This window comes from Gorilla gorilla, chromosome 1, assembly GCF_029281585.2.
Source record: "Gorilla gorilla gorilla isolate KB3781 chromosome 1, NHGRI_mGorGor1-v2.1_pri, whole genome shotgun sequence".
NCBI lineage: Eukaryota > Metazoa > Chordata > Mammalia > Primates > Hominidae > Gorilla > Gorilla gorilla.
In genome coordinates this window covers 80,498,458-80,504,054 of record NC_073224.2, presented here as the reverse complement: position 1 = coordinate 80,504,054, position 5,597 = coordinate 80,498,458, and the positions used below count along the sequence as shown (strand labels likewise).

General features: G+C 36.1%; 1 pseudogene; it reads left to right on the top strand.

Moving 5' to 3' along the window:
• The first annotated feature begins 2,043 nt into the window (after nt 1-2,043).
• Nucleotides 2,044-2,842, top strand: LOC101125500 (AN1-type zinc finger protein 1-like; annotated as a pseudogene).
• Nucleotides 2,843-5,597: the final 2,755 nt, after the last annotated feature.

Sequence of the window (5,597 nt, the reverse complement as noted above, 5' to 3'; positions counted from 1 at the left end):
AGTCTCAGTGATCATCATCCATAATGGCCACAAAAATTCTGTCTTATAAAAATACAAAAAATTATTTATAGTCCTGTTGTTGAACACTAAGATTATTTCTTTTTTTTTTTTTTTTTGAGATGGACTCTCACTCTGTCACCGAGGCACCCAGCCTGGAGTACAGTGGTGCAATCTCAGCTCACTGCCAGGTCTGCCTCATGGGTTCATGCCATTCTCCTGCCTCAGCCTCTCAAGTAGCTGGGACTACAGGCGCCCACCACCACGCCCGGCTAATTTTTTGTATTTTTAGTAGAGATGGGGTTTAAATACACTATGATGAACATAACGAGCTAAATTTGTATACACGTTTCTGATTATTTCCTTAGGATAGATATCTTACATGTGCACTCAGTAGATCAAAAGGGAAAGGGGGCCAAATGTGGATCAAGAAAACACAAGTTTTCCCAGGAACCTCATAACAGATTTCCACTTTCATCTCATTAATCAGAACAGTGTCACATGTCACATGGCCACTCCTGACTAGAAGGCAGGAAGAGAGAAGTTGGGTCTGTTAACAAATAGAGTCTATCCCTGTGGCTACAGAACATTTTTAGACACCTTTTTTCCTCTTTTATGGAATACAGTCATCTCTTCCCCAAGTTCATCAACCTGAAAATCTCATGCAATTACTGCTTCCAGCTTGAAAACCTGGATCTTTGGGTGATAAACAGTTGTCTCCATCCAGGCTAGGTATGGTTCCCCATGGATCAGCAGGTTGTAAGCTAAAGCAGTGGTTAAGAGTCATTTGCATTCATCTGAATCAGCTAAGAGCTTGTTAAAAACAAATTGCTGAGCCCCATCCGGTATTTCTGATTCAGTAGGTCTGAAGTCAGGCCCACGAGTTTCGTATTTCTAACAAGTGCTGGGTAATGCTGCTGGCCCAGGGATTACAAATGTTATATACATATTACATAGCCATAGTACAATATCATAATCAGGAAACTGACATTAATAGAATCCATTTACCTTATTCAGATTTTGCCAGTTTTACATGCACTTGTTGCATATGTTTGTACTTAGCTCTATGTAATTTTATTACATGTGTAGATTTGTGTAATCACCACCCACAGTCAAAATACAAAGTACTTCCATCACAAGAATCCTTTCTGTTATCCTTTTATAAACACCACCACCTCCCTCCTTCTCATCTCCAACACCTGGCAACTACTACTCTGTTCTCTATCTCTGTAGTTTTGTCATTTCAGGAATGCTACATAAATGAATCATACAGTATCTAACCTTTGAAGACTTTTTTTTTTCCACTCAGCAAAATCCCCTTGAGATCCATCTAAATTGTTGTGTGTATCAATAGTTTATTTATTTTGTTGCTCAATAATAGTCTATATATTATCATTACTATTATTTTTGAGACGGAGTCTTGCTCTGTTGCCCAGGCTGGAGTACAGTGGCACGATCTCTGCTCACTGCAAACTCCACCTCCTGGGTTCAAGCGATTCTCCTGCCTCAGCCTCCCAAGTAGCTGGGATCACAGGGGTGTATCATCACACCTGGCTACTTTTTTTGCATTTTTAGTAGAGATGGGGTTTCACCATATTGGCCAGGCTGGTTTCGAACTCCAGACCTCAAGTGATCCACCCACCTTGGCCTCTCAAAGTGCTGGGATTACAGGCCTCTATATTATTGTTACGAGTTTAACAGTTCATCTGTTGAAGTACACTTTGGGTTTTTTCCAGTTTTAACTAGTACAAATAAAGTTATAATAAATATCCATGTGCAGTTTTATTGGTAAATATAATTTTACATTTCTTTAGGATACATGCCCAAGAGTGCAATTGCTCAGTGCATGGTAATTGCATATTTATTTATAAGACACTAACAGATTATCCCACCCCCTCAGGCTCTGCCTTGCCCCTTGTGGCACCTGGGAGATGACGGAGTTGAACATCCAGTAGCACTGCCAGGTGTAGCACTGCGGGTATCAAGGTGATTGGGGAATCCCCATCCTTGGTCACATGAGACCTGAGCCCTGCTTTGGCTCCATGGATGGCAGCAGTGGGTTTTCCTCCATTTGTATGTTATGGTTGTTTAGGAATATTTTGCCTTGAATACAAATCCAGGAGTCTCATGGTTGTTCTGAGGTGACTGTAATCAATGAGGACTAAAAACAGATAAACATGTATCTTATCCATTCATTCAAGGACTGTGCTGAATGAGAACTTGTGGTAATTATGTGTATTTATTGTGAGAAGCATTTTTGCCTGAGACACCATCATCAGTCAGACCATGAGTGTGAAAAACTGGAAATCCAAAAGTCTCCTATGGCTGCCTCTCAGAAAATCGTTAAAGACATTATTGATTCCAAGGCAGAAGAAACAGTAAGTGAACAACAGAAAGGTGCAAAAAATAGTGAAACAGCTGCAAAGGTTGCATTGATAAAATTAAAGTTGCATGCTGATGGGGATAAGTCATTGACACAGTATGTCTCATATAAGCAACATATAGCTGGGCTTTGTTTTTAAAATCTAGTTTGATAGGATCTCTTTCATAACTAGAAAGAATTTTACTTCCGGGTTTTCTACTTAAAGGGAGCAAAGAGAAGAGAAAACCAATGGTTCTTTTGCCACCCATGGAGCACTGGAAAGATCATAGAATTTCCAGGTGCTCTAGTTAGCCTTAAAAATGATAACAAATTAACAGCTAAGAAATTAATGTTATGGTTATGTCACATTACTTCAGGAGAAGCCTTACCCGTAGATCATATTTGGAAACCTGGATTGCTAAGGAGGATTGTCCTTTATATAATGATGGAAATATTATCTTGAAACATTTTAATGATGAAGAAAAATGGTTTTAGCAATATTGATTCTTACTTGGGATAGTGATTTTAGGACTCAGAAATCACAAGGAAAGTTCTATGTACACCAATTTAAAAAAATAAAATAAAAACATTCTGTGTATATGTTTGTCAATTTCTTTTACTACAAATACTGTTTTTCATTTTTTAAAGTTGCTTTTAACTTATTTCTATTGTGTCATATTTTATGTAAGTTTTCTATTAAGTTTGGGTAATTTTGTGTTTTAAAGCTTAACTATGAACCAATACTCAATTATTAGCAAATTTTTGTATGTAATTATTTTATATTAGGTGATGCTGTAGTAACAACAACAGAGGTGTATTTCCCCATTGGTTAATGTCAGCTGTTGATTCTTCCATATCATCTTCACTTCAGGATTGAAGCTCAAGGAACAACCCCTTTTTGGGACATTGTCTTTTTTTATTTACAGAGGGACAAGGAGATGACACCATTTCAGTTGGCTCTTAGAAGATACATGCATCATTGTTGTTTTAAGTAAGTCACATGGTCAAACCTACCATCATGGGTCCAGAAAATACAGCCTTGTTGTCTAGCTATGTCATGATGTATAATTGATGTGTGTACATAGATTGCCAAAACTTAAAGATCATCTCATTCCATCTTCTAAGTTTTTGGATGAAGGATCTCAGGCCTAGGAGAAAAAAGATTTTCTTCATGTCACCTAAATGCATTGGGTCATATTTTTGATAAGGACCTCCTTCTAGTAGCATTCATCTTTTTGTTTGTATGACTGTATTACAAATGAGAAGAAAGATGGGATAGTTCAACTTCGTTACAGCCTCTGTATATATACTAAAGCAAAACACATGCTAAAAGTAACTACATTTTTGACGATCAACTCAAGTTAATGCTCCTGACTGATGTTTTCCATCTATACCCAACAAAGTACTGCTATATAGAAGGAATAGAATTTATTTCTATTTGTTCTTTGTCCCTTTTCTATTCTAATTATCATGAACATGTATAGTGATTTTAGGTTTAACTAAAGGAATAAACTCAGAAAACAGAAACTAATACACTTTTTACATTCTCACTATGTATGAATGAACCAGTTTCTTCACATCTTGACCAGCATTTGGTGGTGTCAGTATTTAATATTTTAATTTTTATGATTAAATATGTAGATTATACTTTTGTACCTTTAATATTCATTATATTAATGGCTAGATATGTTGAACATTTTTTTGGTTATTTGACACTTGTATATTTTCTTCAGAGAAATATCTATTCAAGTGTTCAACTCCAAACCTATGTGCTCATGTACAAAGTTGGATTGCCATTTTGTTGTTGAATTGTAAGAGTTAAAAAAAGTATATTCTGGATACTAGACCCTTGTCAGACATATGATTTGCAAATATTTTCTCCCATTCTTGGGTTGTCTTTTCACTCTCTTAATAGCATCGTTTGATATGTATACTTTTAAATTTTGATGAAATCCAATATATTTATTTTTTCTTTTGTTGTTCATACATTTGGCACATATCTACAAAACCATTGTTAAATCCAAGGTCATAAAAGTTGATCCCTATAATTTCTTCTAAAGTTTTTTTTAGTTTTAGCTCTCATACTTAGGTCTTTAATTCTTCATATGGCATCTTTGATACACTGAATGCTGTGTTTGTGTCGCTAAAAAAAATTTTGTCTGGGCGTGGAGGCTTATGCCTATAATACCAACATTTTTGGAGGCTGAGGCAGGAGGATTGCTTAAACCCAGGAGTTCGATACCAGCCTAAGCAAGAGAGTGAGACCCTGTCTCTACAAAAAATTAAAAAAATTAGCCAGGTGTGATGGTGCATACCTGTAGTCCCCAGCTACTTGGGAGGCCGAGGTGGGAGGATTGCTTGAGCCCAGGAGGTTGAAGCAGCAATGAGCCATGATTGTGCCACTGCACTCCAGTCTGGCAGTAGAGCAAGGTCCTATCTCCAAAAAAAAAAAAAAAAATTAGTTGTAGTAAAATACATATAACCTAAAATTTAGCATATTAGGCATTTATAAGCATACAGTTCAGTAGTGTCAAATATATTCACACTGTTGTGCAACCAATCCCCAGAACTCTTTTTATCTTGCAAAACTAGAACTCTCTGCATATCTGCACCAACACTTGACTATTTTCGGTTTTTCAAAATAGTAGCCTAATAGGTATGAGATGGTATATCACTGTGGTTTTGATTTGTATTTGCCTAATGATTAGTGATGCTGAGCATATTTTCATGTGCTTTTAGACATTTGTATATCTTCTTTGAAGAAATGTCTATTCAAGTCCTTTGCCCATTTTAAAGTTAAGGTTTTTTTTTTTTTTTTTTTTTTTTTTTTTTTGCTGTTGAGTTGTAGGAATTCTTAATTTATTATGGCTATTAACTCCTTATCAGAGATATGATTTGCAAGTATTTTCTCCCATTTTGCCAGTTGCCTTTTCATTCTGTTGGCTGTGTCCTTTGAGGCACATAAGTTTTTAATTTTTATGTAGCAAATTTATTTATTTTTACTTTTGTTGCCTTTGCTTTGGGTGTCATACCCAAGAAATCATTGCCAAGTCCACTGTCATGAAGCCTTTCTCCTTTGATTTCTTCCAAGAGAGTTTTATAGTTTTGGCTATTATTTGTAGGTCTTTGATTCATCATATTCTATCTTTGATGTGTTGAACCCTGTGAAGGCATCACTTAAAAAAAATTCAGACAAGAAAGTTGGCAAGCAATTTTGAGGCTTTAATGGGTTGAAGTT